Source organism: Sminthopsis crassicaudata, chromosome 5 (assembly GCF_048593235.1).
Source record: "Sminthopsis crassicaudata isolate SCR6 chromosome 5, ASM4859323v1, whole genome shotgun sequence".
Lineage (NCBI taxonomy): Eukaryota > Metazoa > Chordata > Mammalia > Dasyuromorphia > Dasyuridae > Sminthopsis > Sminthopsis crassicaudata.
The window spans coordinates 6,480,785-6,492,884 of NC_133621.1; positions in this window are offsets into that span (position 1 = coordinate 6,480,785).

Consider the following 12,100-nt stretch of genomic DNA (forward strand, 5'->3'; position numbering starts at 1 on the left):
TCAGTCTGAGCTGGAACTAACCCATTTCCATTAAATAATGTTATCCTGGAATACTAAAATAAGCCTATGTAGGAGAGCCCAACAAAGGAGAGGCTGGGGAAGAAAATTGCCTTTTCTCCACAGTCCTCTTAATTTTAGGCTGCGTACAGTCTCAGCCCTGGCACTATCTCTATTAACCAAGGTGTTTTGTGACATTTTCTATAGACTGCCTGTCCCAATTGGCTCCAACAACCAACGTTTACCTAATGCAGAGCTCCATTTGGATAGCCTCTGTGAATTTAGGGGTGCTGTCTTTTTTGTTGGCCAAAAACAAAACAAGCAACCAAAAATTTTAAAAATGACTTCATTAAGAACACGGCTCTTGAGTTCCAGCAGCAGCACTTAGATCAAGGTCTTTGGTAAAGCTTCAGAGTCAATATCAAGGTTTCATTTTCTCTCTGGTCTCAGCTAATTTCAGAAAACCATCTAGACAATGTGGTTTTAGCAGGACTTGCTTACTGCCACCGGCCTAACATAAACCACTTGCTGCCTCCCTCCTCCTGCCTGCAATTCATTGTGCCCATCATTCTCAGATTCGCCTATTATTTGAAGTGATCCTGTCATTCTACCTCTCAAAACTCTTAGATGGGTCCCCATTATCTGTGAAGTGAAGCCAAATTCCTCATCACCACCCCAAAGAAAGCATCCATCAGCATCCACATGCTTTGTGCTGGGCGTTATACTGGCTGTGGAGGGATATAATACCCCTGCCCTTGAGGAACATACGTTCCATATCCACAACAACATGGAGAACATCCCTAAAAAGGGGCCCCCTGATGGCTGTTCATACATCTGACCTCCCATTTTTAGGAGTGATCTGCATTATTGAGTATCAGATGGCAGGCCCAAACATGGAGACGAAAGGTTGAGAGGGATTGCTAAGAAGCTGACTGACAGGCAGGAGCCAATAAGAACCCTGTCCATGTAGAAGATGTAACACAACAAAGATGGGTATAAAACAGTTATCCTTACAAGATAATTGTCCAGATATAGGATAAGAAGTATATAGCAAGATCTTGAAGGAGACGGATGGAATTACAAGGATTTTGGAATTTCATCTTAGGCAATAATGTCATTGCATACAAAAGAAAAGAAAGCTATTTTGATTTTAAGGCGAAATGAGAAAGGTATCCACATATCCAAGTAGTATCAGTATAGATTTCAGTATAATGGTGTAGATTTCAGGGTGAAATGAGAAAGTATCCAAGTAGTAGCAAGTAGTTTAACAAATATTTTAACATGTATAACATATATTGGATTGCTTGCCATACAGAGGAGGGGGAGAGGGGAAGGAGGGAAAATTCTGAAACATAAGACTATGCAAGAGTCAGTGTTGAAAAATTATCTGCGCATATGTTCTAAACATAAAAAAACTTTTAAAATTAAAAATATATAATATTTTATATAATATAATTTTAGATATAATATATATATATACTTTTATATAATATAATATAAAAAAGAAAGTATCCAAGAGGAGTATTAGTTCCATCTCCATCTAACCCCATCAAATAATAGTTGAAATTATTTATTATATTTAAGTCATGGTATTATATTTTAGGAAAAAAGTCGACAGGTCAATAAACATTTTAACATACCTACTATGTTCCCTAAGCTGTTCTAAGGCTTGAGAAGTTGACCAGCTTTTAGAAAAGGGGAGGTAGATTTAAGACCAGACAGTGATTCCTATTTGATTTTATTTTCATGTCCCAAATGCCTTTGAGGAAACAAGGTTTTTGTTTTGTTTTGTTTTGTTTTTATACCATATCAAGCACTTTAATAACTTGAATTGATTTGAATTGAATTGAATAGGGATATTTGGCCTGAAGAAAAATAATACTGCAAACCAACTTTTGCAATGCTAAAGCCAAGAAAAGGTCAGATTGTGACCTTTTCAAAAGAGTGAAAAATGAGGCTTTATTTAAAAAAATAGATAAATCATTAGTTTATTTGATTAAAAATAAGAAGAAAATAAATGACCAATATCAAAAGAAAAAGGTGAATTTACCATCAAATGAAGGCAAAATTAAAGTAATTATCAGGAGTTATTTTGCCTGATTAATTAACATGCCAGTAAACTGATAATCTAAGTGAAATGGATAAATATTTACAAAAATTATAAGTTTCCCAGATTAACAGCAGAGCAAACGATATCTAAATAACCTTATCTAAGAAAAATAAATTGAATAAGCCAACAATGAGCTGTCTAAGAAAAAATCTCCAGTAAAAGATGGATTTATAAGTGAATTCTACCTAACATTTAAGGAACAATTAAGTCTAATATTATATAACATTATATAAATTAACTGTTTTTTAAAAATAAGTAAATGAGGAGGAGTCTTAGCAAATTCCTCTTATGACACAAATGTATTTTAATAGCTAAAGAATACACCCACAGGCAGACTCTGTTGGGCATAAGAAAAAAATATCTTTCCAATGTAGAAATAAGAAGCAAAAATAAAAAGAGGAAAGGGAATGGGGGAATGATCAAACAGAGGGTGGATTAAGGCAGGCACTGATTAAAGCAAAACAGATTTTTGAGGAGAAACAAGAGAAAAAAGAGAAAGCAAATAAACTGAAGAAAATGAGGTAGAGAGAAATACATAGTAATTATAGCTGCAAAATGTGAATGGTATGAGTTCACCCATAAAACAGGAGATAAAATGGGATTAGATACTGGACTCCAACAATATTTTGTTTATATACACATACTTGAAACAGAAAGACAAGCACAGAGTAAAAATAAAGGTCTGGAGCAAAATCTAATATGCTTCAGATGAATTTAAAAGGGCAGAGGTAATCATGATCTCAGACAAAGCAAAAGCAAAACCAGACCTAATTAAAGAGAGAAAATTAGGGAAACTATATCTTTCTAAAAGGCACCAGAGATAATAAAGTGATATAAAAAAATACAGCAAGTTTTCTCATAAAGATTACATTTCTCAACTGTATAGAAAATGGAGTCATTTTTATAAAAATAAGAACCATTTCTCAACGGATGATTGGTCAAAGCTTATGAACACAATCTTCAGCAGAAGTCAAAACTATCTATATAAAGATAGTCACATGAAAAAATGTTTTAAATCACTATTGAATAGGAAAATGCAAATTAAAATATCTCTGAAGAAATAGCTCACACTTACACTTACAAATGCTAGAGGAGTTGAGGGAAAATAGATACAGTAATGAACAATTGGGGCCTTAGTAAACTGGTTCAACCAAATCTGAATCCTTTTCAGTGTTAACTTCTTGCTCCATCCTGTGAATTCTATTTTCTAGTCCAGCTGGTCCACCATGTGCTCATTGACAATGACAGGCCATTACTAACTACAAGCATTCATGAAGAATCCTCTTTCATATTGAAATGTAAGCCTTCATCCTTTCCTTCTTCCTGGAGTGTCTCTTCCTTCACAACTCACTTAGATATCACCTCCTCTCTGAAACTTACTCTCACATTTGAGCCTTAGCTAAAAAATATTTTCTTCTTCCTTTAATTATCCTGGCTTCTTTGTCTATATTCCCCTTTTTGTCTTATCCCTCCCCACTTTCTACTAATACTAATACACTAAGACACACTACTACTACTACTACTACTACTACTACTACTACACTAAAATACTAATTGCCATATCTCCTCTAGTCCATCTCTTCCCCCATCACAGGATTGTGAAGGCCTAGTCCTTAGGGACAAGGATTATGTTATTTGAATCATATTGTACAATCTATGTGGCTAGAGCAGTACTTGATGCTTTTATTAGTTAATGGCTGAATCTACAGCCCATCACTGATATGAAGCTTCAGGAGTTTACAAAAGGCTTTTGCTTACATTACCTCCGTTGGCCCTCATTACGAGGAATTGTTATAATCATGTTAGCATTAGAGATGGAAATACTACATGGGACAGAGGTTAAGGTTAGTTTCAAAGGCACAATTTAACACAGATCTTCCTGATACTTCTGTCCAGCATCCCATCCACTCCACAACAATGCCTCCAAATTAGAGTCCATCTGCTGCAACACCTTCATTGTAAAACTGGAAAAAAAAACAGAAGTCCACTAGGACAATGCACTTGCCCAGATTTATATAAGAAGAAGTGGCAGAGATTTGAATGGCACCTGGGAAATCTTCATATTCTGCATCTAGCCACTTTTTTCACTATAGCAATCTAGGTCTCCCCTTCCCCAACCATTCCCCTATCACTAACCCCACCAGATCAACTGCTTCTAGAATTGCACTGGATCAAATAGAAATGGAGGCTAAGAACAGAAATTGTGCTTATCTGTGGAAAGGAAAATTCCTATTGGACATACAGTCCCCTAGACAATAGGTAAAAATATCTAGCAATATCATGGGGTCAAAGTTGAATGCTGCCTTGAGAAGATAGCAGAATGCAATAAGTTAGCACTATCTAATCAGGAAAGCTTTATAAACCAGTGGAGAAATCACCCAGAGTCTGAGATGGACATCATGATCTTATGGAAAGAGCACTGGACTTTGAGCCTAGAGCCCTAATTCTCATCTAAGGTCTAATTCTAGGAACTCTGTGATTCTTTTATCTGCAAAAGATGATGGCAATTAAATAAAAATTAGTGGTTCTTCCCATGAATATACACATGAGATATACAAATATATATACATATATATGTCTGTATCTATACACATACATGTATATGATGTGAATAAACTTGTTCAAGTTGGATACAATGCAATACACGTTCCTTTGTAATCTTATAAATTTTATTTTATTTATTTAAAAATTTGGTTCTGAATAAAGATCCTTGGACTTCCCTAGCGTACCAAATGGGTCTGGGCATGCAAAATCCTTAAGAACCCCCAGACTAAATTAATCACAGAGTTCCTTTTCGCTCTGATATTCTATTATATACAGATCATTTTATTATATACAGGCCAAGGTCGTGGTAATAACATGAATTAGAAAGGTTGAGATCTAATGGAGGTGGTCAGAACTGAATCCTGTTATGCTATGGAGTGGAAGCTGATACTAGCTGCTGACAGTTTATTTTTGTCTTCATAAAACCAACAGCCAGTAGTGTCCAGTCTACAGTGTGTGCTACTGAAAAAATGGATTGGCAAATTCTGCCCTCATCCCCACAATCAGATCAATGGAACATCTTAGCAGTTAAGAGCATGATTAAGGAATTTAGTGAGTCCTAAAATTTTACTGTGACTTTTAGACCAGCCTTTGTGAGCTGGAAGACACAACAAATAGTCAAATTGAATTTAAATATGGAGTAGAGATTATTGATTAAAATGTTCCCTGTAAGATAACTTTATCAATGAAAAGTGGAGTTACCCCTCTTGGGATACCATCCACAATCTCTACCACTTTTCCAGGAAGAAAATCCCAGGCCCTCTTGTGAGAGCATCAATTCTCAAGGCACCAAAGCCTGAAGCAGACTGATCTTTATAGATTCAATTTTACCCGAGCAGCTCTAATCAGAGGAAACTGATCATTCTGTTCCAGACAGTGATGACAACAGAATCTCTCTGCCTACCATTCTTCCTTCTCCTAGAGTAGCCCCAGGTTCCAATCCCTCTGCTGACATGAGCAGGGACACCAGCCAAAAGGAGAAGGAGAATGCTTTAAATAAGTATGACCATGATTTGTGTTCCTCCCCTTGGAAGCAACTCTGTAATGGGTGTTTATTAGTAGAGCATTCCCACAGTGCTAGAGTAGAAAGTACCACAGGGGCCCAAGCTCACACTTTCCTCTGGGTTCATGTTGCAAGGCTTTCTGGGATGGATGGTTGCTTTACTCCGAGATATTTTCATAATGCCTCCCTGTTGGGTGGGATCCAAGATTGGTGAACTAACACAGCAGATCCTGCTCCACGGGGATGGGGGTAAAGTAAGTTTCCCCCGTACCTCTCTTGATCTCTTCGCATAAACATAATTACTATCGGGGATATACACTCCTAGAATCACATTTCTCCCATTGCGTCCAATTTGGAGGAATATAATCACAGCCATACGTCATCTGCTGCCAGATACAGCTAGTCATGGATAGAGAATCACAGGGATTTCAAATACCCTGACACTAGTCTTTGCTGAGAGATAGATAGGCATTACATCTGTGGAAACACAACTCAGAGGATCTTTAATCATCCCAAGGAATGACTCCATGTGCCAATTAATTCCAGTACCACTCTTGACGAGGCTTATTCAATTACCAGGGTGCGTGCTGGGCTCTGAAGGAATTTGGATTCCACTTAGCCTGCCCTCCCAACCCCGATCTGACAACATCCTGTTTTCTTAAATTCCTGCTGCAAACAAGGATTTCATAAGCGGCTCCTCATGGATCCAAAGATGGAGGGTCCAAGAACCTCTGGATGACCCTCCCACAACCACCTCACTCCCAGACAATAGAAAAGAGCGCTTTCCTATATCAGAGTCTACTGGGATAGGTTGGTTTCAATACAAATTTTAGAGATCTGCAAGAAGGGTCTCAGTGTACATCTTTGGTAAACTGAGGTCCTCCTAAATCCTAGAGGATCCAATGATTCCAGAGAGCCAAAGGGAGTCTTACGTCTCATTCGTTCATCTCATTTTGCAAATAAAGGAAATTAAACTCCAAGAAAATAAGCTCACTCCATGGTAATCATTAAAGCCAAAATTTAAACTATGGTTCTCAGACCTGCCGATTTAGAGGCTCTCATCAGAGGAGTGAGCAGCTAGGGGGCATCATAGTGCACAGAGCCCTGGGATTGGAATCGGGAAGATTCATATTCCTGAGTTCAAATCTAATCTCAAATACTTATTAGCTGTGTGACCCTAGGCAAGTCACTTAGCCGTGTTTGCCTTAGTTTCTCCAGCTATAAAATTAATTGTAGAAAGGAATGGCAAACCACTCTAATCTCTCTACCAAGAAATAGGGTTTCTCCAAATGGGGTCAGGAAGAAATAGACATGACTGAATAATAAAAACAAAATGTCAGAAAAGTCGGTCCCTTTGGATTCAGGTGAACCAAGATATAAAAGGGTCTAAGAGCTAGACCTTGAAAACTGCTAGTGTGTTAAGGATTTATATTTTTTCTTTCTTTTTTCCCCCTTAAATGGCATCCTTTCTCCACCAGGCCAAGTGTATTTCCATCTGATCAGTAAATGATCAATCATTCTTGCTGATGGAAGACTGAGGATGAAATGCTACTCTCCTCCTGCCAGAGGGGAAGGGCACCAGGTACAGAATGAAAGCCATGATGTTTGGCTTTGGCCAGTATGGGAATTTGTTTTGTTTTGCCATGCAAATTTGTCACAAAGATACTCCTTTTTTATTTCATTTTTCTTTCTCTTTTCAATAGGAAAAGATGTGGGAGGAAACAGACAGAAGTTATTGTTCTTTAAAAAAAATAATAAAGTAGCTATAGATTTTTAAAAAGTGTCCAAACTCATGGGCTCCATGGCATTCCCTCAGATACTTCCAACTGATGTCAGCATCTGCTATGATAATAATCGCAGGTTTTGTTTTTAGGATGATTTATGGGCTAAAAACACTTTTTGGACAATGATAACTTCCATCGATGTAGTTTACAAAGTGCTTTCCTCATAAGTTTTGTCATTCCTGACTCTAAGCTTGACACTCTCTGCTGCCTCATATTGCTGTTACTAACTCTCTTTTTAGCCCTGATGACAAGCCTTTCAGACAGCAAGCAGTAAGGATTATGACCCTCTTTCACAATGAAGAACCCTAAAACTCAGAAGCCCGAGTGCTCCATGTTTGTGTCACATATGTAGCTAGGCCATGTCAGAGCAGGACTGAAATGTCAGCCCTTGTGTCCTCTGACTTTAAATCCAAAGCTTGAACAAATTCATGTCTCAGAGACATTCACACAACTTGAAGGATCTGGGGAGATTTTAGCCATGTGATCATTTCTCTGTTCCTGCTCCTCCTGGTCAATCAAAAAAATCACTGAGCATTTATTAAGTGCCTAGATTGAGCAAGACACGCTTCTGGGTATTAGTGAAATAAAGATTAAAAACCTAAGCCAATCCTGTCATCGGAAGCTTATGATCTATCAGAGAGAACTACATAGATACATATTAGTAAATGTCATTTGTGTACAAAGAAAATACATCATGATTTGACGTTGGCCTTAGCAGCTGGATGGAATAAAAGCCTCCAGGAGAAGGAGTGGGATTACAAGGTAAATGGAGATTCTAAGAGATGAAAGTAAATTGATAATTCATTTCACACATAATCTCGTGTGCAAATTCATGGCAGCAGGGCCAGTGTCAGAATGTCTCTATGCTCACTCCACAGGCCGCCATCAAATGCTCTTCAAGGAATGTAGCTCCCCAAAAGAATTTCTTTTATAGGTCAAAGGCAAGAAAGTAGGGTTCCTATTAAAAATAACTATCTTTCCATGTCCAACCCTTAGCAGTAACCTATGTAGCTCTAGTCTCTTAGGAGTCCTGAACTGAGGCACACTGGTGGTGCTGTGAATTAATCCAGCTGTTCTTGGAAATCAATTTGGAACTACGCTCTCAATGTCACCAGACTGCATACCCTTTGACCCAACTCTACCACTATTAAGTCTATGTTCTAAAAGATCCAAGATTAGGAATAGAACTGATACTGAAAAACATTTACAGTAGCATATTTTTTGTTATACGACAAAGGATTAGAAATAAAAAGTACCTACCAATTCAGGGATGGCTAAATAAATTATGGCAGAGAAATGTCATGGAATATTATCATGCTCTAAGAAATGATAGGAGAAGTTGAAGAACAACTTGTGAATGAATTGCGTGAATGGATGTACAGAGAGGATAGAATTAGAACAATCTCGATAATACCTCAAGCAATGAAAAGAAAAATAACTTTGAACAATAATCAGTGCAGTGATTCCCCTGGAATCTTTCCTGACTGGGAGGAGATGAACTTCAGATGTAGAATCAAAATAGATTCTTGGACATGGCGAATGTGCAGGTTTAGTTTGTTTAATTTTGCACATTTGTTTCAAGGGTTGAATTGTTTTTTGTTTTGTTTTTAATTTGAGAACTAGTGACAAAGTTGTTTAAAAAAGGAAAGAAAAATGTCATGGATGCAATTTTTAAAATAGAGAAAATATAGATTGACAGCTTGGATGCAAAAAGATATGGAAGACAGATTTGAAATTAATAGATTGAATTTACTACATACTTTTTTAAAAAAATTAAGATGTGTGGAATAGAGATTCACATTTTCACATATACTTTTTTCTGTTCTATGTTAGATAAGTATGTTTTCTTGATTTTGTATTCAATAAATTTAGAATTAAAAAAAAGAGAAATTATACTCTAAAGGGGACTTCTGTTCACTCCCAAGCTTTCTACCTTTACCTTTCTACCTAGAAGCACCCCTGACTAGTGTGGCTATCTGCTCTGCCTTGAGTTTTTCTTGTCATGCCTAGAAAATAGCAAAAGTTCTCAAATCCATCTGAAGTCCACCAGCCTTTGTTGTGCCTCTCTTTGGGCACTTCTCCACAGATTGGATTAGTCCTCATACAGCTCTCCATCCATGGTCAATCCATTCAATAAGGTTGCCCCAGAGCTTCCTTCCTTGGCACACAGCTTTTCAGGTCCAGCTCTAACAAAGTCTCCCTCAGGGATCTCAGCACTGATATTCCCCTCATAGGATAGTTCTCTCTATGTCTGACTTCGCAAAACCATATCCACTAGTAACACAGATTGTTCATCCCCAACAGTTCTAGCTCCCCTGGCCTGACCCCCACAGAAGGGTGATTCCATGGTCCAAAATGCTTCTTCTTTTCTCTGCACTGACATCTTTTAGGTCTGGATTCTCAGTAATGCCTCTATTCTTACTTACACTTTAATTCTACCTTCAGAACATTTGAAAACTAGTTGAGTCTCTGGGATGTAATTATTCTTATTATCTAAAGTTAAAAAATGAGAAAATAGTTTTCTTTGAGAGTTGGGAGACTGAATACTCAAAATGTTCAGATCTGGTTGACCTACACTTTAATTTCAATTAATTGTTTTTTTTTTTCTTTTTTTTTCCTTCTTTTTTCCCACAAGAGATGTCTTGCTGCATGGAGGAAGATATTTAATAAATATAAATAATAGTATTTGTATAGCTTTTACAAAATCCAAAACTCTTTACACATGTTATTTCATTTGATCCTGACAACAACACTGTGAGATAGGAGTTATTATTATCTCTCCTTCTCCTATGAGAAAATTGTAGCCCAGAGGCATTAAGTGACTTGCAAAGCTCACATGGGTAGGAAATGTCTGAGATAGGATTTGAATATAGGTCCTCCTGATTCTAGGCCCCTAAACCATCTCACTATCTATACATTATGGGATTAAAAGGATGATGATAAAAAGAATGTCAACTAAAAATTATTTTTGAAGGTTTAAAAAATATATATTTTAGAGTATTTCCCCAAATATCAAGGGGAAGAGGATGGGACATGGGTGGCCAGAAATTCATCCTATGTTGTTAAACACAGAAAGAATAATAAAATTTTATTATGCCTGCCAAGATATTAATTAAGCTTTCTGACCACTACTAAGTTCTGCTAATTCATATGGAAATAAATGATATTGTCATAAGAAAACTGCAATAAACTGTTAGTGATTGGGAAATCTTTGGTAAGAAGATGAAGGACTTGGAGGAACAGGTAATGTTTTCAACTCTACTTCCAGATGAAGTTCCAAATGAGGATTAAAAAAAAATTAAGGTTATAAAAAATAAACACCTAAATATATAAGGGGAAAAGATTTTTAAAAATCTGGTCAATGACTCAAAACACATAGCTATGGGCCCTGGAAAAGAGGCCAAAGGAATTTCAAAACTAATTGGAAGAATGCACTTGGCAGATCATCGAATTTGACCTAGGAGACTTTCAACAGACATTGGCGGGAATAGAAAAACATGGGTGATTGTGCTTCATCAACCACATCAGTAGGATGTCTCAGGGTGGGAACAAGAATAACCATCACAACCTCCCCAACAATGTCACCCAACCATTGCTCAATGATTTCAAGTGATGGTACTTCCTCCAGTGGAAGAGCCTTCTACTTTAGGATGGCTCTAATTTTCAGAAGGCCTTTCCTTAGTAGAAGACTAAATTTACTTCTTTGTAACATCTGTCTGTTCCCTGCTGCCAATTATAGCCTCTGGGAACAGACAAAAAATTCTAATCCTTTAGTCCTTTGAATATTTAAAGAGAATGACCTTTCCCACTCCAAATAGTCTCTTTTCTAGACAAAACATCCCCTCAATTCTTCCATATGCACATCTCCCATGACATAAACTCATGGTCATTCTCTGTCTCAATTACTTTTTGTCAGTTGCTTTAGCAAGAGGAGCCTTGGGAGACACACATCAGTCAGAAGCCAAAGAAAGAGCCTCCTCGCTGCCCATCAGAGTCAGTTAGAGGATGATTTGTCTTCAGTGTCAACTGGGACTTAGTCTTTCTGTGTAATTCCTCTGGACAAAATAGGATAAAGTTGTTTAGATCAATGGACAAACCCCAAATCCTGGTTCTGTCACATAGTATTCACTCTCAGAGCGGAGATATGGTAGCATTTAATATTAGCAAATATGGTGAATGAGACTAGTGGTCAGAAAGATAGAAGCTAGCCCTTTTTCACATTAGTCACACTGGTCACAAATGGTAAAACTGAGACATGAACCCCAAACCTCTGACCTCAAAATCCACCCTTCTTTTCCTCTATCCTTTCTTGTTTACTCTTGCCACAGATTATCATGGTATAAAGGTTTCTTCTATAGTCATTCACTTTGTCCTACTTGAAAGGCCATTTCCTAGAGGGTAGGTGCATTTGAAGAATGAAGACAATTCTCCCAATTCATCCCTTATTGAAGGACCTGTGTTAATGGATGATCTGAGCACTCACCAAAGTGGTCTGAGATAAAGGGCAGGAGCATAATGATTTTCCCTCCTAGCTTCTCAACTAGACTTAGATCTTTAGGGCCAGGAAGAAGGCAGATGATGGCTCATGGCAGGGCCATATAAGGCAGGATTTTACCATTCTGTTTTGAATTTAAAAGGGAAAACAAGATGCAGTGCAGTCAC